The 25,599-nt window shown below is 32.1% G+C and overlaps 2 long non-coding RNA genes across 3 annotated transcripts in view; both read right to left on the reverse strand.

The window, feature by feature from the left end:
- Positions 1-9,949: 9,949 nt before the first annotated feature.
- The window catches only part of LOC127706163 (uncharacterized), a 219,189-nt gene continuing 203,539 nt past the window's right edge, over positions 9,950-25,599 (reverse strand). For both annotated transcript variants that reach the window (XR_007984270.1, XR_007984271.1), the window contains one exon: positions 9,950-10,190. This is a non-coding gene — a long non-coding RNA (uncharacterized LOC127706163). The remainder of the gene's footprint in view (positions 10,191-25,599) is intronic.
- On the reverse strand, positions 12,029-13,509 carry LOC127706165 (uncharacterized). The gene is made up of 3 exons (XR_007984273.1): positions 13,310-13,509; positions 12,539-12,605; positions 12,029-12,040 (listed from the first exon to the last, which is right to left on the reverse strand). It is a non-coding gene; the product is annotated as an uncharacterized LOC127706165 (long non-coding RNA).

A 25,599-nucleotide genomic window follows, 5' to 3' on the forward strand; every position in this document is an offset into this window, starting at 1 on the left:
ATGTATAACACCTAAAGGTTAATACATCCAAGTTAAAAACCAATGAACACAAATGAAAACTCCTCATCATTTTCAGATACTGTATGTCATTTTATGTTTATCATAAACATAAATATCAATGCTATTGACGTTTTTCATTTCCATGAACCGCGGAACCTCTTTTTGCTCCATAACAAACGTCGCTTGCTTTCTTAAAATTTAAAAATACCTCTTTTTGCTCCATAATAAACTTGACATACTTTCTTAAAATTTTTCAAAAATAGGCATTTTCTACACCGAATGACTTAAAATGTACTTACATAGCAGATAATCGTCAATGTATTCAAGGGTTTGAAATTTTCTGCAGTTTTCTACCTTTTATACGCGACTGTGACGAAAAGAAATAGAATGACGGCACACAAGTGAACTGTAGTATCCTGTTTTGCGGCTAAAGGTCTTTTCATGACTAATTACGTAATATATTTTAAATGTTTAGGAAATGCACGGTCCAAGCTCTATATCCTTGTTTTTTTTCTAAATTAAATTTTAAAAATATATTAATATTTTGTTACATGTACAGGTATAATTGAAAACTACGAATATAATGAGATGGTCGAAGGTTGGACCAAGTTGCGGTTATTTATCACTTTTTACTACAAGGATGATAACGGTACTAACACGAAAAGATACAAAAATGCAATGGTACGGACATAGAAGCGATAATTTATCTTTTGAAAAGAAAAATTAAGTATACAATAGGCAATCATTTAAACATTTTATTCGAAGATGAACAGTTATACACGTGCTTCCGCCAGCTGTATCTGAGGTAAACCCCCGGTGAAAAACGTTGTACAAATTACAATTATTTCAGATGTTTATGTAACCCTTTATGACTACTTTTAGCTTGTGGCTTTTTTTTTTCGATATACAGCATATTTGTCGCGTGTTACCAGACCAGCTGAGCATTATTAATTTAGATGTTTCGAGTAAAATAATACTAAACGTCACATGAACGCATCAGATACTAATACATGGGGTTAAATGAAGATAATTCAGCATACATGTAGCTGTTATGATCAGTCCGCTTATATTGAGTAAGTTTTTATCGTCAATTTATTAGCATCAAAGATACATAATTGTCAAGGCTATTTTAAACATCTTTTATATTTATATTTTATTTATATACATTTCTGTACCGTTATCGTATAGCGCATTTTGAAAATGTTTAGATGATATAGTTTTTACAGTAATTTTTCTTTTAAGTATTTCCACTTTACCGGAGAAACAACATTTGATTTCGTTCAAATTATTTTTGTTATGTCAATTTTTTGTTGTTGCAGTGTATTGTTCTTTCGAGGATCTCGTAAAAGTAACTAAAACCATATGTTTTTGGAAACTTGTGTCAAGAAACCAATCATATTAAGCCCGAAGCGATTGTTTTCAAACCTGAAGTAGCCACGTATGCCCTTATTTTAAACAACAGTATATAGAAACCATGCATTTTGGAATCAGCATTAAGTGTCAGAAATGACGTTTAAAACCAGAAGTTAATATTTTCTGTCAAAATATGTGCTTTTTCGTGGCAAACATAATCTACCGTCTTTATGAAAGCATAACAACACTTTTTAATTTGTCTCACATTGTTTACTATTGAACTTTAGATTTCTATACTGAATCCAATGTTGCAATTAACTTATACTGTGAATGAAATGAGAACAAGACGATCAAAGCCACTTGACTACTTTCATTTCTTTTTCATTTGAATAGTGAAAATCTTCTGTATGAGTCAGTTAGACAGAATCCAAATAACACTGCAACACAATTTGCATCATTCTAAAGCATACTGAAAAAATCAATCACAACAGCAACACATAACAATAGTATTTCAAATTTAAAATCTTAACTAAAACACAAAACACGATCATGTATTCAATTATAGTACTTTGTTCTTTCAGGACTTGAATTTCCTGATGTCCTTGATAAAGCATTTCTACTTAAAAAGAAGCTTGTAAGAAAAACATTGCTAAATTATGAAGTTAAAAAAAATTACAATTTGGTTGAACTTAATGAATTATCTGCTTCCCAGATCACGATGGATATATTAAAGTAATCGTAAAAACAAACTGGTTCTCTTTTTTGGAAAGTACCTACCGCATCAAATGTAGCAACGGCTTTGTACTTAAATAAGCAAAACGACGGATGTCAAATATGGAACATGATCTTTTGCCCTTCCAAAGCATTTGATATCGCTCCCGTTTTTTTTTTGTAGGTTTCGTGTTGCTCAGTCGGTAGTTTCTATGTTGTGTTGTGTGGAATGTTGTGAGTAGCTAATAAAATATGTTCCGATGTTTGCCATGGGTTGCCAGTTCATTTTCGACTAAAGAGTTTGACTGTCTGTTTTGTATATTCAACCTCATATATACTTTTACAGATATATTCGAGTTGTATTCATATTGTTTTCTTTTTTATTATAGTAAAGTTCTTTATAAATACACTGGTCTGAGCTATCAGAAATTTGACTATAATGTTTGTTTAATTCGAGGAGGACATTCATGACAAATAAGAAATAAGTTAACTTGATTAATAGTAATTCAGTATATGTATTCAATCAACCATAAACACACATGAGTCACCCATATGTACATTTGACAACAGGAATATTTATTTCCAAATATGCAATGTAACAGATATCGAGACCCTGGGTCCGTTTTCATTTTCCTAAGTCCCGCAAAATGATGAAGCTTGATTAAGCAGTTCTAAATAAAAAAAAAAATTAAAAAAAATCGGCGTATTGCGTTGTATGTTCATTTAATTTTCAACAACACTTCCTATCATTTCACATCTGTACTGCCCTCGGCATGTCGACCAATGAAGCAGTCATGTCTTACCAGGTTGCTGCTCATTTTATTGCATATCAAAATGCCGTCAGTATATGAAAGTCTTTGAAATACTCTGCTGATTGCCACCTTTTATACACGACTATGACGCAATAAAATTATATAGCGCCAACAAAAAAAGTTTACTCACGTATCCTGCTATGCAGCTATAGGTCCTTTCATGGTTAATTTTCCTTATACACTATTCATCAATTTCATGTATTATAAACTGCACGTTTTCTTTTGTATATCCTGATTTGTTTGCAAAATTAAATTTTGATAATAAGTTAATGGTTTGTTACATGTCCAGATACAATATAAAACTGCATATATAATGAGATTGTAAAAGGTAAAACCAATCTGCAACTACAATTATCGTGTAACTATTTATTACGGATATGCATGAAAATGGTTTGCACTTTAGGGGGTAAGAAATATACAATGTTATGGACACAGAGGCGATAATTTATCTTTTGTAGATGGTCACTGTTTCTGTAATATTTGAAATGAATCTGAAAACGTAGCACCATAGAGTGCTTATTTCTATTAATCAGTGCCAATTATAACAGCAAAAGGTAATAGAAATGGATTTTAATAAAGAGCCTAGGTTAGGAGAGGGTTTGTGTGCCTCTCACAGGTCAGGAGCATGTATTTCAGTGGTTTTCATTGGTTTATGTCTGTCATATTTGTTTTTCGTAAATTGTTTTGTTATAATTAGGCCGTTGGTTTCCTGAATTGAATTGCTTCATATTTGTTATGGCAGGGCCTTTTATAGCTGACTATACGGTATGGGTTTTTCTCATTGTTGTAGGCCGTAAGGTTGCCTATAATTACTTATATCCACTTCATTTTAACTTTGGTGGATATAGTTTTCTCATTGGCAATCATACCACATCTCCTTTTTTTTTTTATAATATATTGGATTTCATTATTGAAAGGTAAGTTGTAGCTTTATTATAATGTGTCATTTACATATGTAAATATCACAATTGTAGTCTTTTCATACCAGTCAATACATGTTTGTTCGACCTATGAACGTATGGTGAATTCTAACTGCATTCTCAGTCAATATACGTTCAAAATCTCTGTCGACCTCACCAAACCGCTGTAATTGTCCAGTATGACTTGGAATTACATTAATTTGGTGTATAATTTTAAATTATTAAGCTGTTCTTCGGTTATCACTTTAAATGACTTGTCATATTAATGATGAATATATTTTGTTAGGGCCAGCCGGGTGCTAGATTTTATCGCCGTTTTGAAGGCCCATTGGTGGCCTTGGGCTGTTTTCTAATCGTTGGTCGGGTTGTTGTCTCTTTGACACATTCCCCTTTTCCATTCTCAATTTTATGTTCTTAAAAAATATTTGTTATTACTTAGAATTAATATTAAAACATTATTTACCTTTACAAAAACTTACCAAGTAGGATTACTTGGAAATAATAAGAAGTAAAATAACAAAAATACTGAACCCTAAGGAAAATTCAAAACGGAAAGTCCGTTATCCAATGGGGAAATCAAAACTTATCAAACGAATGGAAAACAACATTCATATTCCTGACTTGGAACAGAAATTTCCTTATATAGAAAATGGTGGATTAAACCTGGTTTTATAGCTTGCTAAACCTCTCACTGGTATGACATCAAATTCCATTATATTGACCACAATGCGTGAACAAAACAAACAGACATAAAAGGTAAAAATGTTAAATAAGGAATAAAGCAGTCAACATTGTTTTATAATCTTAATCACTATAAAAACAATACATAAAATTAAGGGATTCTTGAAATTTTAACGAGTTACTTGTATTCATTGCATGTGCTAATCATTACCAATGATTATTTATAGAATAACTAATCCAAGAATTCAAATATAGAAAAACATTCAACGAGTGACAGAACAACACATTAACTCATGAATGCGCGTACCGCATGTGTTAATTATCAGTGTTGTTCGATCACCAGTTGAATATTTTTCGATATTTGGTTTACTTGATTAGTTATACTTTTTATTAAATTGACAATGGGTTTTTTAACGGCATTACAATAGAAAATGTAAGGAACTATAACTTCCCCTACGCATTCATAATTTGCTTTGATGCGACGTCATCGACAACGTCTTGACAACACATATTGCTGTGTGACGTCAGAGGAGTGAAATAACCGCGTTTATTTCACATGTGAAAAGTAAAACAACAAAAATATCGAACTCTGAGGAAAATTTAAAACGGAAGTCCATAATCCAATGGCAAAATCAAAAGCTTAAAACTCATCAAACGAATTGATGACAACTGTCATATTCCTGACTTGGTACAGGCATTTTCTTGTGTATACAGTGGTGGTTTTTTATTTCACTGGGAAATCACGGTTATTCATTGCAACCAATGTAATTATATTCATAATCACTTGTTTTTGTCAAAAGGCATGTTGTAATAAGGTTCTAAAAGGGGTAATTGTTAACTGAATTATTTAAATTTAGGTCTGTTTAAAATTTTAGGTAGAGGAAACCTATAGCCGAATAGTGTTTGTGCCAATGACGTCAAAATTAGGTTGTAACGTCCCAAGAATGGCACTACACATTTTCGGGGAAAACACATAGATTTTGGACATATTTCAATAGTTTGTGGACCTGCACATATACAGCGCATGTAGGTTTTGATTAAATGTTTTGCCTAAAGGGTTGTCCATATAAACAACACGTTACATGTTAACACCTGTGTGGAACTTGCATGTGGTTAATATTTTCTACTACTGTGGATTCATTATTATTCGTGGGATACCAATTTTCGTTGATTTCGTGGTTACAGGTGAACCATGAATTTAAAGGTTCAACGAAATACAAATTTTCTATAGGCTTGTATGAAGACGTTGGTTAAACCACGATATTAAATATCCACGAAAATACAAACTTTCCTCAATCCACGAAAATTAGTACCCATGAAAATTAATGAATCCACAGTATCAAACATATGTAAGAGTACAGTACCTTAGGCGTTACTATTTGAGTGATCTGTAAGCGGTCATCGATCAGTCACCGATCAGTCAAGTTCGAGTCAAACTCACTTATAGTATAAATCTTTGACTGATCGGACGGATCTTACGGATTGACCTTTCTGACGGATTGAAATCTACTACGTCACATGTTGATCTCGTACTATTATGGGATCTTAGTTTCGTTTCATTTAAATAAAATGGCGCCACGGAAAAATACGAATCGTTCAAGAACAGAAGATTGACATTTCATTATTAATCATTCAGCAAAATTTTAAGAATTGAAATTGTGATTTGTTAAAAGAGAAGAGAAATATGCAGACAAAATTAGCTTTGCATATTATAAAACATGTTAAAGAATTGTGATTGTCATTTATTTTTAGGTTTTTTTTTTATCAAACCCGAAGTTTTTCGCGGTTGGTGAATACATTTTCCGAAATTGCTCTGAAAATGAAATTAGATTATTTATTGCAAATTTCGGTGAATTATTTTCAATAAAACAAAGAAATATGCAAGTGGGACACTCTGAAACAATGCAAACAAAATATAAGGTATATTTTCCTTTCAATCATCGTATTTTTTTTTGGGGAAACAACCCAACAAAAAATAATTATATCCAATGATGGTTTTTGTTAAATTAAATTTTAATGAAATGTAAAAAAAATTTGCACCGTTATTCAACACAAACAAAAGCTTAAGTATCGGTATATGATTCACATTGTATACAAAATTACTTATCTAATGTGATTTATACTGACTGATTGCAAAAAAAATGCATTGTTATGGATAAAAAGAATAAATATTGGCATATTTAAACAATACAAACACAATTTTAGAATCTTTTTTCTGATACTGACCATTATTTGTAAAAAAAACCAACACCATCCTGATGTACATAAAGTGCTAAATTCTGATAGCGGTTCATGATTTCCATTAAAATAAAGAAATAATAACATTCGTATTCAACACTAACAAAAGTTTAAATATCGTTATCCTTATATTATTCACATCTTATACAAAATTACTTATCAAAAGGAATTTGTAATGACTAATCGCAAATATCCTTGCATTATTTCTGATATAAAAGAAAAAATATTTGAATTTTTAAGCAATGCGAACAAATTTTGTGTATCTTTTCCCTGAAATTCGTCATTTTTTACGAAAAACACCCAATCCTGATTTACAAAAAGTACTTAAATCAAATGGGGGTTCATAATTTCTATCAAAATAAAGAAATTATTTTACTCCTATTCAAATCAAACAAATTTTGAAGTATTTTTATCTCATATTATTATTTGTAAAAAACAACCAATCCTGATGTACAAACAGTACTAAATATCAATGGCGATTCATGATTTCCATTAAAATAAAGAAATTATATCACTCTTAAAGACAAGACTCATGGGGCCGATACTAACCGACAAATCACGCAAATGTCACATTCAACCAATACATAAATTATTGTGTTCTCGATTTAACAAGCAATCATTACAACTCCAACGAATTTTGAATACAACGTCATAAGTCATATCGACAGGAAGCAGGACTATAACAATGATAACTAATGTTTAATAACCTCTGTATCTATGAAAAAATTTGTCAAGGATTAGTTACAGCTAGGAAAAATGAAATCTTGCAGTCAAGAATGCTTGATTTAGTCTATTTGTTTAAACTCTATACTAGTTGCTGTTTACCTGTACACATTACAATTATACTAAATTGTCTGAAAAGCTTCTGTACAGTACTGAATTGACTGCATGCAGATTGTTTAAAAATTCTAAGGCATTGACCATAAAACTGCATTAGAGATTCGAAAGATATATACCAAAGGGACATTCAATACCATAAGTCGAAAATAAACGTCATGGCTAAGAAAGAACAAAAACAAACAAACAAACAACAATACACAAAACACAACATAGGAAACTAAATACTGAGCAGCACGAATCCCACCAAAAACTGGTGGTGATATTAAAACGATAGTCACGTCTATCATAAGTCAGTGTTTGAACTCGTCCTGTTTTGTCTATATCAAGTAAAAGATTCAAACAACCTTATAGTCTTGTTGATAAATCAAATATCAAGTTCCAAGGCATATATAGGCAACAGTAGTCATAAATCGATTAAGCGAAAACAAATCCGGGTCACAAACCAAAACTGAGGGAAACAAATCAACTATAAGAGGAAAACAACGGAACAACAGAAACACTGAAGATAGAACTGAAATAAGGGTAGCTAAATTTATTGAAGGTTTTTTTTTCTGTTAAACAAAATTGCACCAAAGACTTTTTTTCGGAAATAAACACAAGTAGCTTGTATCTACAACTATATCATGTATATAGAGTGAGAAGATTTCCACAAATTGTTGTTGTTTTCAATTGTTCTTCATCTTCGTTTTTTATTTGTCCTTTGTACTGTTTTGATTCTTGCGACGCTGATGATTATAAGCCTGGTAGATTTAATGGCTATTCTTTGTATTTAATTCAACATAAAGACATGCTGTTAATTCTCGAGAAATGATACACAGAATAAGAGGTGATATATTCACAAATCACAAAAAAATAAATGTGTACCTATGTGAAAAAGTATTAACAAAAATACCGAATATCAAGGAAATTAAAAAAAAGGGGAGTTCATAAAAACTAACAAAATCAACTGTTAAACTATATCAACCATTTGAACGAATGGAAAACAACTGTCATATTCCTGACTTGGTATAGGCATTTTCCGAAAGAAATGGTGAGTAAAACCTGGCTTGATAGATAGTTAAACCTCTCGCTCAACATGTGTTTGTGCGTTATTGTGTGCGTGTATGTTGATACGTGTTCACGTTGGTTATGTTATCTTCAACCTATTACTTCATTTGTTGAAATGCAACCGTTGAACTACTACATGTCATAAGTTACGCGTTTTTACATCCAAAATGAGGTCATTTGGGGACACATTAAGTCTGTCCGTAAAAATATTACGTATTAAAATTGAGAATGGAAATGGCGAATGTGTCAAAGAGACAATAACCCGACCAAAGAGCAGAAAACAGCCGAAGTCCACCAATAGGCCTCCATACAGCAAGAAAATCCAGCACCCGGAGGCGTGCTTCAGCTGGCCCCTAAACAAAAATGTGTACTAGTTCACTGATAATGGACGTAATACTAAACTCCGGTACATAAATGAACTGAAATTAAACCTAAACACAATGCCATTTTTAGAAGTCTGGACTAGAGTCCTGTAGCAGATTCCTGAAGTGTGAATATTGTTTGAATTGGATTGAATTGAATTTGTACTTGGAATTTGGTGCCTAGAATTGCAAAAGCTGTTGTACTATCTTGTCATCACAGGTCACCACAATGATAATGCAAATCAGATATGTTGCTGCCGTATCCTTTTAATCACAACAAATACAGACTCGAGAGGATTTGGAGGCTACTAAATGATGCTTTGCAATATTTAAAGACGTATGATGATTAACGATTGCTGTTTTTGGTTGTCTTTGTTGCTGTCTCATTGATGTTAATGTTTGTGCCTGTGTTGACATTAACAGCATATTCGTGTAATCGTCCTTTCGATATCCAAGTTCTATCTTCTAGAGTTACTTCACTTATGACGACAGTTTACTGTGATCTCTTTGATAATTTTGATCAGTTACATATATTTAAAAGCAATTTATGCCATTTTGTTTTTAATTCCCACTGTTTAATTTCGCAATACTAAGGTTTTTCTTCAATAAGAATAGATTATAATTATCCTAGCTGTATTTTGCAGAATTTTTAGGAATTTTGGGTCTTCAATGCTCTTCAACTTCGTATTTTATTAATTCTTTTTAACTTTTTTTTATTCGAACGTCACTGATAAGTCTTTAGACGAAACGCGCGTCTGGAGTACAAAATTTCAGTCCTTGTATCTTTGATGAGTTTTTTTTCAACTAGATTTACGGCGTGTTGGGGTTTCAATACCAAAAAAAAAACATTTACAGTAGAGTCGTATCGTTCTAGTATCAATTTTGTGCTTGTAAAATCCGTTTATCACCTTCAATTTTAAAATACGTTTACCCATTCCTGAAAGTGATTATCAGTGTAACGCATATAAATTTAAGAAAACAGTGCTTAAAATGAATATATAGATTTTAATTTAATTTTTTCGAATATTCATTTTTTCAAATCCTATTTTTAAAGGATGATAATTCTTCGGTTCTGTTGGATTGCTATGATTGGTCAAAAATGGGATAGCTGACCTCACTAGCCCCTTATGCAGGTTGTGTTAACGCAGCAAAGACCATGAGGACAGCTACAGCACGGAGAGCCAGGAGAGCATTGTATTTTATGACACCCGTATCTTTTTACAAGCCTGAAACAAAACAATTCGATGAAAGATCTATAATCACATATTTCGTTTATTGGTGACATCAGTCTATAGCTGTGCAAATTACTTGAGGTATGCATCATATTACAGTGTTTGGTAGAGTAACGTGTAATGTGCAAGTGATGATAACAATGTCTACTACTTAATTCGAATAACTATCAACGTGTTAGAGTTTACATACTTATGGAGGCGTATATTATTTAGTTGTAAAGACACCTACATGTACATATGTGATTTGACTTAACTTCTTCAGGAACGCTGAAACCAAACTATCTGAAAGTCTGAATACCAAAATACACAAAAAGCGATATGTTGAAAAGTGACCTGACAATAACAGCAGATCTGTCTCACAAATGTATTCTTACTTAACGGATTTAGAAATATCTTCATAATTTCTAATTGATAAACATTTTAATAGTCAAAGTAATTGATTGATGCATTGTTTAACGGTCAGTTTTGAAAAGGTATATTATAAATCTTGTTAGTACAAAATCACTGATTACTCAGCTGATGACACCATATGGAACTAATAGTCAACCAGCAACGATGTCAACGAAGTGTTATGATAATAACATTTTACATATCTAATGTGTCAACCCATTGAAAACTTAACAGACGCCATCGAAAATTGGTTGACTATAACAAAATATCTGTTTCACAGATGTTGACGCATATATTCGTAACTACTATCCCTTCTGCTTTTTTCCGACTGTAACATTTTCGAATTAGATGTATCACTGGATTAGTACTAGCACGAGAAATACGACGTTTGTTACATGTATATCAGGATCTGCTATCCACACCTTTGATAAACCCGGATTTCTGCTGGGGTTTGTGTTGTCTTTAGTTTCTTTGTGGTGTGGTGTATACTATTTTTGTCGTTTGGTGTCCAGTTTTGGTTTTTTTTTTACCTTGGTTTGTCATTCCCTTAAGAGTTTGTATATGTGTATAAGGAATCTGATGTTCAGTAGTTGTCGTTTGTTGATGTGGTTCATAAGTGTTTCTCGTTTCTCGTTTTTTATATAGATTAGACCGTTGGTTTTCCCGTTTGAATGGTTTTACACTAGTAATTTTTTGGGGCCCTTTATAGCTTACTGTTCGGTGTGAGACAAGGCTCCGTGTTGAAGACACTACTGTGACCTATAATGGTTTACTTTTATAAATTTTTACTTGGATGGAGAGTTGTCTCATTGACACTCATACCACATCTTCTTATATCTATATACATTTGATATCTATCACCACTTTTTTTTACCAATATTTATTGCAGTTATCCTTATGGTGTGTGCCTATCGAACTACGAACTTCCAATAGATCAGAAACACCTAATATAATCTCCAGTTTTAGTGGAGCTCGTTTTCCTCATGAATACATTTTTGGAGTTGTTGTTTGTGCTTTTGCCTTTTCTTTTACCATTGTGGTATATGTCTTTCTTATAGTTGTGGTCTGTATGACCACTTGCTATCTGTTTCTCTTTTTTACATCATGTTTTCTTTTTCATACGCAAAATTGCTATCCCAAGGTTAATTCTGGCAATTTTAAAAATTAATTTTACGCTGCAACATGTGAAAGAGATATTCCAAAAGTACGTAAGCGTTGCATTTCTGATTACCAAATTAAGAGCAGGATCTGATTCTTATTAATTTGAAATATTTTTTCAGATTATAATTGATCACGCCTTTTATATTGTTAAGAAAGATGTTGTAATTTACAATAAAACTAAAACATTACATATGTTACTTTTATCATTACGACTTACTTAGATATTTAACTCGACTGAACTTACTTATGAATGAGGCTATTGTCTTCAAGCATTTTTCCATCCGCCATGTTGACTGGAAGTAAATATTCGTTATTTTTAAATAACGTTACCGGGTGATTCATATTCAATTCATATACGGAATAACAATAATAGTATGCATGAACGTGAGCTGCCTTTAAAAAAGTTAAGATTAGATTTAAAAAAATTAACTTTTACATATTAATATTCAAATTGATATTGCATATTGATCTTTTTCTATTGTTAGAAATTCAATTACCATTGAAAAATAACTTTATTGAAATTGACGAAGATAACAAAAACTACAAATATGATATTTAGGCTTTCATATCAGAGAAACACATGATGTTTACCTTTTAATTAACGGTTAAAACAGGATAACACAAAACTAGAAACGTTATTACAGTCAAAAGGACAAATCAAAGAATGTCACTAGCTATTCGCTTGCAAGCATTTGTTTTCTTAATGTTTATAAAGAACTATCTAAGAGAGAATTGCAGTTGAAAATAATAATCAGAATTTAAATCTAAAAGAAGTTCTTATGTTTACTTACCTACTATGGAAAATAACAATAGACAGACGAAAAAACAAATAGAAACCTTCATTTTTTTATTAGTTCTCTATAACAAATAAACAAATCTTGATTATATATTTTGTAAGATGATTTGTATAAAAAAACAAGATGACAATTGCAAACGACTATATGTAGTAATACTAAAGATCTTCGTACATGTATGCGTACAATTAAATACTTCTGTGTCTTTAATGTGGTTTCTGAAACTTAATCGCGACTATATGTCTTTTCTTTTTTTTTCGCAAGACGTTTACTTTGCTTTATTCATTATGTCCTGATAGTTTGAATAGCAGATTTTGGTAACCTTAAAACTACCTGAATTCCTTCAAATCAAATCACTCTTAATATCATTTGTATACTAGTTCACTAGTTCTGCCTGTTGGAGGACTGCTTTTCATAGTTTTTATTGCATGATACCAGTACATTGATAAAGGAAGGCGAAATAATAGTTAGATAAGCTTGACGGGCAAATAGGAAAATGTTGTTTTATCTTTCATAAGCAATTGTGATAATGTCAAATGTCGATATTTTCGCAGACGGACAAAGCTAAAGAGCATATTATCCGACAAGAACTAGTACTGAGTGCCAAATCACTAAGACAAATGTAGTTCTATTTAACTTTTACTTTAGCAAATTTGATGTGAATCTTGCTTTGTTTAATACAATACTACAACATTTACTTTGTTATCGCTTAAAATTTTCTAAATATGCATTTAATTTTATACTTAATATGACTTAAAGTGTACTTACATGACAAAATACCGTCAGTGTTCGAAAGGCTTTAAAATACTGTGCTATTATCCTGCTTTTATAAACGACTATGACGCAATGAAATTTTACATCGGCAACAAACATTTACTGAAGTATCCTGTTTGGCGGCTGTAGGTTCTTTCAAGGTTAATGTCCTAATACACGATTCATAAATTTCAATTATTAGAATATGCACGTTTCCTTCTGTATATAATCTTGTTTGTTTACAAAAACAACCTTAACAATAAATTAATGTTATGTAATATGTCAAGATATGATTTATAACTACATAAATAATGAAATCATCAAAGGTAAAACTTATTTTCAACTGTAATTATTTTGTGCCTATTTATCACTGATATTCATGACAATGGTTTGCTAAGAAGGGGATAAGAAACATACAACGGTATGGACATAGAGGCGATAATCTATCTTTTAAGGTGGTCACTGTTTCTGTAATATTTGAAATGAATATAAATACGTAGCACAAATGAGTGCTTATCGCTGTTATTCAGCATCAAACATACCAGCAAAAGATAATAGAAATGGGTCAAAACAAAGAATATATTAAATACTATGATTGAAAAGTAAGTTACAGGTTTTGAATCATGTGTTAATACACATGTAAATTACACAATTGTAGCCTTTTAAGACTACATGTGTATCGGCCTATGAACGTATACTGACTTCAAACTGCATTATCAGTCAATATACTTACAACGGGGTAATAAAATAGCTGTCGACATCATCAAACTCTGTTCAGTATAACTTGGTCTAATTGTTTACTGAAATCTCACTTTTTTATTCAATATTTCAATTCAGGTTTGTTTAAATTGTCAGGTACTGGAAACCTTTAAACGAGTAGTTTTTTGTTCCAATGACTTCAAAATTAAGATGTGATATCACGAGATGGGCACTTCTTCATATTTTTGTGAAAAGTGTATAGATTTTGGACATATTTACATAGATAGTGGACCTACTTATTTTGAGCGCATGTAATTGCCAATTCAATAATTTATGACACTCTGTGTCTATATAAACAGCACATTGTGTGGTACAAGCATGTGCTGAATACTTCTCATATATATATATACATATATACTTCCGAGTTTAGTTCCAAAATTATCACTGGGTTACAAACCATACACAATGACGGTCACATAGATGAGGATACATTCGGATATCTAAAACCAGAGAACGCTAAGCCTGGTCGATTGTATCTTCTCCCCAAAATACACAAGGTTAACAACCCTGGTAGACCCATTGTATCCGCAAACGGCAACCCGACTGAGAAAATCTCGGAATTCGTAGACTTTCATTTAAGATCTCATGTAGAAAATCTTCCTACTCACATTCAAGACACCACAGACTTCCTTCGTAAAATGGAATCCATGAACCCTCTTTCTTCGGAAACTCTCTTTGTCACTCTAGATGTCACCTCATTGTATACCAACATACCTCATGATGACGGAATACAATCGTGTAAGGAAATGTGGGACTTGCGCAACACTTTAGAACCACCTACCGAATGTTTAGTCCAGCTGCTTACTCTGGTTCTGAAATGCGACAATTTCACCTTTAATGGTGAACATTACCGTCAGATAAACGGGACAGCGATGGGGACGAACATGGCACCGTCTTACGCCAATATTTTCATGGGCAAATTAGAGAAACAAATCATTTAAACATCTTTATCCAAACCTCTGTTTTGGTTCCGTTTCATTGATGATGTTGACATGAAATGGATTGAATCCCAACTTAAACTAGATGATTTCATCAGACATGCAAACAACGCCCACCAGTTAATTAAATTTACATATGAAATTTTCTACTCTAAAATATTTTTCTTAGACACAACTACATCTATAAAGGACGGTGTCATATCAACAGACCTCTACTGTTAACCTACAGATAAACAGCAGTACCTTTCTCCCCAAAGCTGTCACCCCAAACACTGTACAAAAAGTATCCCCTATAGTCAAGCTCTCAGAGTAAAGCGGATTTGCTCCTCTGAGGAAGCTGTCACTAAACGGTTACAGGAACTTCGCGGATTTTCGACCAAATAAGGTTATAAGAAACGGGACAAAGATGAGGGATTTGCACGTGCTAACAATAACAGCCGCGTTGACCTATTACAATACGAACAGAAGAGGCGCAGCAAAGTAGTTCCATTTGTTTTAACATACAATCCCGCCTTTACTAACCTTTCACGTTTGATCCATACCAATTGGCAAACTATTGCCAAGCACCCTAAGTTATCCAAGATCTTTCCCAAACCTCCTGTCCTTGCTTTTCCGAGACCAGCAAGTCTCAAAGACTTATTTGTAAGAGCTGATGTCTCCTCTAATAAAAGCTGTTCAACTGCAGGATGGTGCAAGTCGTGTGGTAACAGACATGTCTGACTTGCCAACAAATACTGAATACTCAAACATTTACTTGCCACTCCACCGGGTCTGTGTACACTATATTATGCAATGTAACTTGCAAAACCCAGAATGTTCTATACCTTCTTCAGTGTCGATGTGGCATGCAGTATGTTGGCGAGACAGAACAGCCATTCAACAAACGCATGAATGGTCATCGAAGTGACTACACCTGCAAGCCCGACCTCCCCATAAGTGGTCATCTGAGATCACCTGGGCACGCCCAAGCTGATCTCAAAAACCTTACCATCACTATCATAGACCACAACGAGGGTTGGTCAAGGGCCGACAAACTTTCTCGGGAAAGGTTTTGGATAAGAAAGCTTAGGACAGTTTCCCTAGAGGGCATACATGAAAAAACATAGAATGTGCCACTCATTTTCACTACCATCACTTGTTTCCAGTAACTTAGGCTTCCGTTTTGGACTCTTACAGTTTTAAGAAATTTATTCCTCCTCCCGAACATGAACATGAAAAAAAATGACCAGCGTATTGATTATTGATACTTTGTATAGCATTCAAGATTTTTATTTCAGTTTGACTACCACATGTCAAGATAAGATTCATTTTACATCTTACTGATGAAGGATATTAGCTATCCGAAATATGTAAAATTTGTTCATGATTTAATTATTTTTTTGGTGATGTTGTACCCTTTTAGACTTGTTATATATTATATTTTGTAGTGTACTGTATCATAATTTTATGATCCATCGCCCGTAAGATTTATAATTGGCTATTATTCAGGCATTTTATATATAAATCTGTTGTAGAGTTGTCACTGGTTCAGACGTACTTATAAATATAATTATTTCTGTGACTGTATCTTGCATGCATTTGTATGATCCGTTACAATATATATTTCAGCTGATCTGTAACAATTCCATCTTCATGCCTTATATATCATGTAATGTATTGCGACGCTAGATTAAAACTGACGAGGAAAGGTAACACCCGGCCACCGAAAGATTTATTATTGTGAAGCCTAGGTGGTCGTGTGTTCTAGCGCGTCGGATGCAGTGCAGGCGATATCTCAGTAGCATGAATTCCAATCCCGGCAAGGGAAGAACAAAAAATTTGCGAAAGTAAATTTACAGATCTAACATTGTTGGGCTGATGTTTAGACGAGTTGTATATATATATATATATATATATATACAATTATTGAAATTTTTTTGGTAGAAAATTTGAAATTTTGCTATATTTTGCTATATTAATATATGTTTACATACTTAACGATCATTTTTAACCTAAATCTCTTACTTTTGTAATAGTTCATTTTTAATAGGCCGAAAAGAGCCCTTAGCGCATCTTCTATTTTAATCAATTGATTGTAAATTAAATCATTTCTTTTGTAATTCCAATCAACTTTTGTAGCAGAGTCTGTGAACACCTAAATTCATCAGAACAATACTCAGTATGAACAACAATTAATTAATAAACAATGTGCTGTAGACCAAACCACCACTCATTACCACAACTACTGGTTTAAAGTATATACGCTTTCAGTGATAAGACTCATTAGACCAATACTACCTAGCAAATGACACAAAACCACCCAATAAATAAATCATTGTATTCCCGATTAAATAAGCAATCAGTACAACTGCCAAAGATTCTGAATAAAGACGCCCTCAGTAGTTTTTGCAAAAGGTATAACCTAATGCAAAGCCAGAATATACGTATCGATAAGATGCAGGATCATAATATTAATAACTAAATAGCAATATATGTTTATTAACTTATATCTTTGAAACAATTCAGTCAAAGTTTTAAATGGTTTATGTTTATTGTAATTTTATCCTTAACATTATAATATATCAGTTATTCATATATTACGTTCATTTATATTGACAATAAGAAACGATTATAATATTCTGATAACTCCGAAACAGTGGTAACTTCCTCCTTGTATTCGGTTTTTATGATCCTAGATTGATACTGATATCTTGCTCTCGCATTCAAATACAATTCGTCTCCAAGTACGGCAGGTTTGACAAGATATCACCTTTTTAAAACAATATTATTTGTTTGTCGCTTTTGTTTTTCTGATGGTTTACAAATAAAGATAACTGTTATTTCTGATGGTTTACAAATAAAGATAACTGTTTTTCTAAGTAATTCAGAAATATGTTGAACTTGATCAACAGCATCATGTGTATTATTGTAAGATACGTCTATTGAAGGAACGAGCTATATACATTTAATGAACATATTTATCACGGTTCGTGCCGGCAAAAAAAACAGTACGAATACAAACAATATATTTATCAAGATAGTCATCTGAATACAGATAGCAGAGTGTATAATCATATGATAAAATCAAATATGAAAATAGTAAAAATGAGGCCATCTTTTTTCAATTGAGCCAGGTTAAACAATGTATGTAGCGACGACAGATAATACATCTTCTTAGAAAAAGGGATGTGGAGTTAGTGGCAATTACACACTGGCACAATAACTCATCTTGTGTGTGTGTACTGTTGTTTGTTTGTTAGTCTTTTTCAATTTTAGCTATGGCGTTGTCATAGAAAACTAAAGACTTAGCAACACGAACCTTACCAAAAACTGGGGTTGATTTCTGGTGCTCCGGAAGAGTAAGCAGACCCTGCTCTACATGTGGCACCCTTTGTTCATGTAAGTACGTCACATTCGGGGAAAAGTAGACGGGATTGTCGGTACGACAATTGGAATATATCCTTCGTCATCCGTAACACAGATATTCCATAATGATCAACCAACTCGTGATGGCGGCCGTAAAAATACGAAGGGATGATTTCAACTTCACTAATTGGAACTCTTGGTTTAAAAGCTTCCTTGCGAGGAACATAACATAGTTGTTAAAAATAAAAAGAGTTTAGTTCATGACATTGCTCTTGCTTCACAAGTTTTCCCACTGTGCATATAATTTATGTGTAATGTTTCCAATTTTAATTAATTTTATTTGAGATTTTTTTCTGGCATACGAATAATGTTCCAACTCCCTTTAAAACAGTATAAGATACTTGCAATACTTATATATAAACATAAAATGATGTAGTATTCTTGCCAATGACACAACTCTCCACTAGAGGCCAAATTACATAGAGAAGTTTACAACTTTATAGTGTATCTTAAATATTGAGTTATGCTACAAGTCCGTACAACTCTATTGAGTATCGTAAGTGTTTTTATAGCTAGCTAATCCTTTCACTTGTATGACAGTCGCATAAAATTCAATTATATTGACAACAATATGTTAACAAAACAAACAGACATTAAAGGTAGAAATGTTAAAAATTAGGATACAGCAGTCAAAATTGTGCTATAATCTTATTCACTATAAAAACAAACAAATATATCAACAAAGAAAAACAAAGAGCGATCAGAACATAATTCACGTAGTACTACTTGAAATGTTTCTCATTGGTACCTGTCAAACCATATTTTACAGTTTACCTGACCTACTTTTGTTAGGTATCATGCTTTAAAAAAATATTTGAAACCAGCCCTGCCTAAATCCAACGGAATAAAACCGACTATAACAGTCATATTGCTTTATTTGAACTGGTATACAAATGAGATTAACATAATTAAGAGTGGTTAACTTTCAAAAAAATTGATTGATTTCAAAGCCCCGAAAAATTTTGGAATCAAAATATAAAGATATTTATAGAGTTATGCAAATTAAACTTCAAGAAATAAAACAAACAAAAAAATATGGTAATCTGGGAGAGACACATAGTGGCGCTATCGTTTCAGAAACCACATTGAAGACAAAGAAGTATTCAATAGTATGCATACATGTACAAAAAGATTTGTTAATTTGTTATAGACAACAACACAAAAGAATGAAGGTTTGTGTTTGTTTAGTCGTCTGTCTGTTGTTAGGGTCCATGGGAAGTAAGAAAATATAAGAACCTTTTTAAATTGAACGTCTTATTTCTATCTGCAAATTTGTTTTATTCTCTCTCGGATAGAACCTTTTCAACAGAAAAAAAATATGCTTGCAAACGAATAGCTAGTGAATTACCCGCCATTGGTACTAAAGTTTTCGTATTTACGTTTATGTATCTTATTGTTGTCACCGTTAATCTATTAAAATGCCAATATTGCTTGATATGCAAACTAATAATCAATTTTAAGTTTTTGTTTCTTTCGTCGATTTAACTAAAAATCAGTTGTCAATTGGAGATTTAGGGTAATACGTAAATGAGGCAGTATCCAAACAAAACAATAGAAGAAGATAAACATGCAGTATTGATATGAATATTATTATGCTAATATTAATTCTGTTAAATTTAATCCCAAATATTTTAAAAGCAACACAATTAAAAGCAAGATGGTTTGTAAGGGATCCTTTTCTTAAATCTTCTTTCATATACCCTTTTCAAGTCAACTGATTGAATATACAACTGAATTGGTAGAGATATCATAAGACAAGTTTAATCCCGGATCATTACCAAGTGTCTGTCCCTAGTCATGAACTTTGCAGCGTTTGAAGAATTCATCGTTGCAGGTATGTCTGTGTGTGTTTACTTTATATTCCGAATAAATTTATTCAAAACTTTATACACTATTACTCAATTTTGATCTGCACAAATTGTTAAGACATCCATCAAACGTTGTAGACTTATAGTGACCTCTAGATGTCATGTGTGCTCTTTTGGCATTTGGATAATTTACTATTTGAGTATAACCAACATCTCCTAGATATATCTTTCTTATGTTGTAATTGGTACTTTTTAAGGAAAGGTAGGGTTTGTGGTTATGGGGACATAAATGATTGAAGGAATGGGTACTGTTCCTTATTACTATCCAACTATAATCAGAAAAAAAATAGCCCGTTGCATTAAACAATTTTTTGATCCAATTACGTGTGTTGGTCTTCGAATTATCAGAAAATTTCTTTTGGTCTATTTAAGACAAAATTGACCGTAATTGAAACATAGTAAAAGCTATACCTTTATCATGTTTATATCAAAGAACTAAAATAAATATGACATAACTGAAATATGTGTGTTCTTCTTAAATAGATCTAGAGAGATAGCAAATAATTATACATAACAAACGAACAAAAAAGAGAAATAATTTTGTTTATTATGAATTAATATTACAACTGTGTAGGGGTGTGTGTGTGTGTGCATGAGCGGGGATGGAACTGCTTATATGATTTTATATAACCAACCAAAATTATAGTGTTTAATTTAATTTATTCATATTTTTAATTTTACAATCTTTGGATTCTGGACGTTTCTTAACCATATGATCGATAAGCACTATATAGTTATGGACAACAAGGCGGTAAGAATAACAAATCTTTGTATTAATGATTTAAAATGGATGTTCTTTTAGTTATCTTTGAAAACTATTAACCTTTACGTTTAGGTCCATTTTTGGTAATATCCTTTCGGCAAGGTTCGGTACTTATACATTCCGCCATTGTGTTATTGTGCTATGACCATTGTTTTGTATTCTTGTCTTTTATTTTTGCTTATATGCTTTGTCTATATGCCATTTGTTTTTCTTTGTTGGCATATTTGTTTGTTTGTATAGTGATAGAGATTGTAACACAATGTTGACTGCTGTAACCCTATTTTTGACATTTTACCTATTATGTTTGTTTGTTTTGTTCAAACATTGTTGGCATTATAATGGAATTTTATGCGACTGTCATATTAGTGACAGGTTTAGCTAGCTACAAAGCCAGGTTTAATCCACCATTTTCTACAAAAGGAAATGCCTGTACCAAGTCAGGAATATGACAGTTGTTTTCTATTCGTTTGATGTGAGCTTTAGATTTTGCCATTTGATAAGGATTTTCCGTTTTTGAATTTTCTTTGGAGTTCGGTATTTTAGTTATTTTGTTATTTTTTTTTTAAACCGGAAAGGTCATTTTTTTTTATGCACACGTATAGCACGTATAATGTTTCGTACATATTTTGTTTCACCTAAGATTCATGTGCATTGATTACATTTGAAATCAAACAGGTTGAATATGTTTCGAAACACCAAATATGTATACGCAACTTGGAACTTTGTACAGTTCTGTCAATCAGTAGTGACAACACCCTCACTTTGCGAAAGAAAAAATCAACAAACAGACTCATTTACAACGAAGTTAATACTTCAATTGAAAAGCGCTGGTCTGCAAATTACAAACATCAGTTTGGGTAGCTATAGATTACCAGATCACAATTACCAAGTTGCCAATGGAGTTGGTTTACTAACTCATAGTTTTGGCCCTAAAAATTTAAGACATATTAACAGTGATAATGTTGTGAAGATTTGATGAAGATATATGTTTGAAAGTCAAACTATTTCTGTTAAGGAAGATTTTAATTCTCACCGATTGCGTCAGTAGTGATGTACTTTTGACGTCATCAATGTAGGTCAATTCCGTTTAAATCGGTGTTGCTGACATATTTTGGCAAAATTTATGAAAATTTATAAAAATAGTGGCGCATATCCATTACAAGCAAATATATTTGCTAAAATTTTCTTTAAAAACCATAGTTTTTACTATTCATCTAAACATTTCAAGGGACAAGGGGTGGCTCCACAAATCAACTGATGAAAAAATAACTAAATAGTGGCAAATTTCTAGAAATATGGATTAAAGAAATGTATTCCTATTTCAAACATGTATTATGTTTATAATATATTAAGCAGATATTTGATTTTTCGTATTATACTTTAACAACAAAACATACATTTAACAATACATACACATAAAATTGATGTTAAACCCTTATAGAGCCGGGTTTTTTTTTGGGGGGGGTTACTGTCTCTACTCCGTTGATACATAATATGAACCCTATGCATAAAGAACATTTATTAGGTATTAACAATAATGTGTTCGGCAATTGCAAGAAAGTCAGTTATTTGATGAAAAATGTTTGCCGTCGGCTTGAAATGTGGATAAGGCAAATATAATGAAAAAAGTAAGCATATAATTATGCAGACATCTCCAAAGTTAAACAAGGACAACAGTGATGATGTGCTCTCCTAAACTAGAGATAATAATTTATCGTACCTCTTATACATTTCTAGGAATATGATCGGTTAAAAGCAACCGCGTGGAGACCGTATTTATTTCATATGGGGTTAGTAGGCATGGTTAATGTCCTAATACACGATTTATAAATGTTGTTTCTTAGAATATGCATGTTTCCTTCTGTATATTCTTGTTTGTTTACAAAATCCAATCTGAACAATAAAATTGATGTTTTGATAACATGTCTAAAACTACATAAATAATGAGATGATCAAAGGTAAAACCAATTTGCAACTGCAAACATAATGTGCCTATATATTACTGAGATGCATTACAATGGTTTTCATTTACGGTGAAATAAATATACAGCTGTATGGAAAAAGAGGCGATAATTTATCTATTAAGATAGTCACTGTTTCTGTACTATCAAAAAATGAATATAAAAACGTAGCACAACACAGTGCTAATCTCTGTTAATCAATATCGAATATTGCAGAAAAAAGATAATAGTATTTGATTAGAACAAAGAATATATTGGATATAATTATTACAAGGTAAATTACTGCATTTGAATAATGTGTTATTACACATGTAAATAACACATTTGTAGCCTTTTCACATCAGGCAATACATGTTTTATCGACCTATAAATATATATTGACTTCTAACTGTATCCTCAGTCAAGATACTTTCAACGGTTCGATAAAAATATCCGTCGAACTCATCAAAACGATGTAGTTGTATGTGACTCAAACTCAATAACAGACTAAATGGAAGTTGATGTTAGAAAAAAATGTCTGTGAAAAAGTTGCTCACAGTTTAAAATTGTCCAAGAACTATTGTATTTTGTGGATGTCTTTTAATCGTCCGATTTTGTTTTTGTTTCAGTATCGTCAGTTTTTAGTCGAATTATGACTTTGATTGTCCCCTGGGTATTTTTTGCTCTTTTTTTTCAGCTATTCGAAATTATCATTTTGCAAGATTAAGACATTAACAATAGTAATCATTCTGCGTCACATAAAATACAATAAATGAAAAAACAATCAGTAGAATAACAGGTCCATCGATTGTTATGTTTGTATTTATTTCTCTTCTGAATAACGGCAACAGTAGTATACCGGTGTTCAAAAGTCATAAATCGATTGAGAGAAAACAAATCCGGGTTACAAACTAAAACCGAGGGAAACACATCAACTATCAGAGGACAACAAAGGAACAATAGGAACACTGAACTGCAACAATCACAAAGGCCAACATACATAGAAACGAACTATTTGATAACAACTGCCATATTCCTGACTTGGTACAGGACATTTAAAGAAAAAATGGTGGGTTGAACCTGGTTTTATGGCTAGCCAAACCTCCCGCTTTTATGACAATGTTAAAAAATATCGCTAAAATGACAACACTGCGTGACGGAAATACAGCACAAACACACGCAAGAACACTCATCACAGAGAAACGCACAAAAAATAAATATAATAGTCGACACAACATCCCAACCGCAGAACAACAACAAACATCTTCCATCAACGACAGACACCACAGGACATCGAAAACAGTGACGCACTTACGTAACGAACATGCAATCTCCAACTTTATACAATTATTTGTATAAACAATATGTAAAAGAACCTTCGTAGGTATGATGTGTGTCGACTTCTAAACGCATATAAATGTGTACATGAGTCTGATCCAATTGAAGAATCATGTAACTGTTTTTTTTTTTTTTCTAATTTTATTATCTTAATGTTTTTATCATGTTTGAAAAATTAGTGTTAACGGCAGACCTTTTATAGTCGTTAACCTCTGGGGAATTTAAATTGGTATATTGTAAAGACATTATGTGTTGAATACCGTATATTTACCGGTAGATTAAGGTTACTGTCTGCTTGATCTTGATCCCACATATCAGTTCATGTATAATCAATAGCCTTTTGTCGCCCTAAATAGCAATGTAATCTTTTATTCGTATTACTTATACTATATTTTATTAAAATGTTAGTAGTTTTCTAGAATATCTGCCCCTGACCAAATCAGGAAAATAAGTAAGTACAATTTGCTATACTTCCTTTTGTAGGTCGCCCAAAGTAAAGTCTTGACACTTTAATTGTTATCTTCTAGAAGTTTTCAAGATAGGCGTTTGTTCTAAAAAGAAATAGATAAAACATTAATTCCGTACATCCGATCATTATCACTTTTGAATTTAAGCTTCTTATTAATTTAAAACGGACTTTATTCTAAGATTTAATGCCAAAACTGTGATAGGATCGCACATACTCGTGAACAGTTTGTGATTATCCATCTTACAATTGTGATTAAAGGAATGAAATCTATGGCGAATAATGGTTATGGTAAACAATTGTTTCCCTTCAACATTTTTTAACAGAAACATATCCAAACTTATGACAATTCGTGTATATTGAAAATTTTCATAAAAGGGAACAGACTGGTGTCCTCCATAACACAGTTGTTGCATAAAAAGAACGATTTAAGTTTAGAGAAAGAGCTTTGGATATTGTATGTGCATGTTTTTGTCATCTTTTATTAAATCAATCTGCAGCAAAATATAAAACAATTTCAATGCACATACTTTTCACGATAAATGTGTTTAACAGATAATCTGATAAATATGGTTTCACTATAATTTTTTATAAGAAAGTTTACAGACGCATTCAATGTATTGCCCATGCTATATCAGTTTCCCAATGTCCTAATAATTATTTTGCAATGTTTCTCACCTTAATTATTTCATGACATTTATTCTGATAAATGGAAGTTAATCAAATTTGAATAATGATCCTTCATCAGTTACAGCATTGTACAGATGTATTTTACATCTCCGATACTTACTGTTAAGTATCAAATATGGATGAGTTCTACTACAAGTT

This window comes from Mytilus californianus, unplaced genomic scaffold (genome assembly GCF_021869535.1).
Source record: "Mytilus californianus isolate M0D057914Y unplaced genomic scaffold, xbMytCali1.0.p SCAF_6, whole genome shotgun sequence".
In the NCBI taxonomy this organism is placed as follows: domain Eukaryota; kingdom Metazoa; phylum Mollusca; class Bivalvia; order Mytilida; family Mytilidae; genus Mytilus; species Mytilus californianus.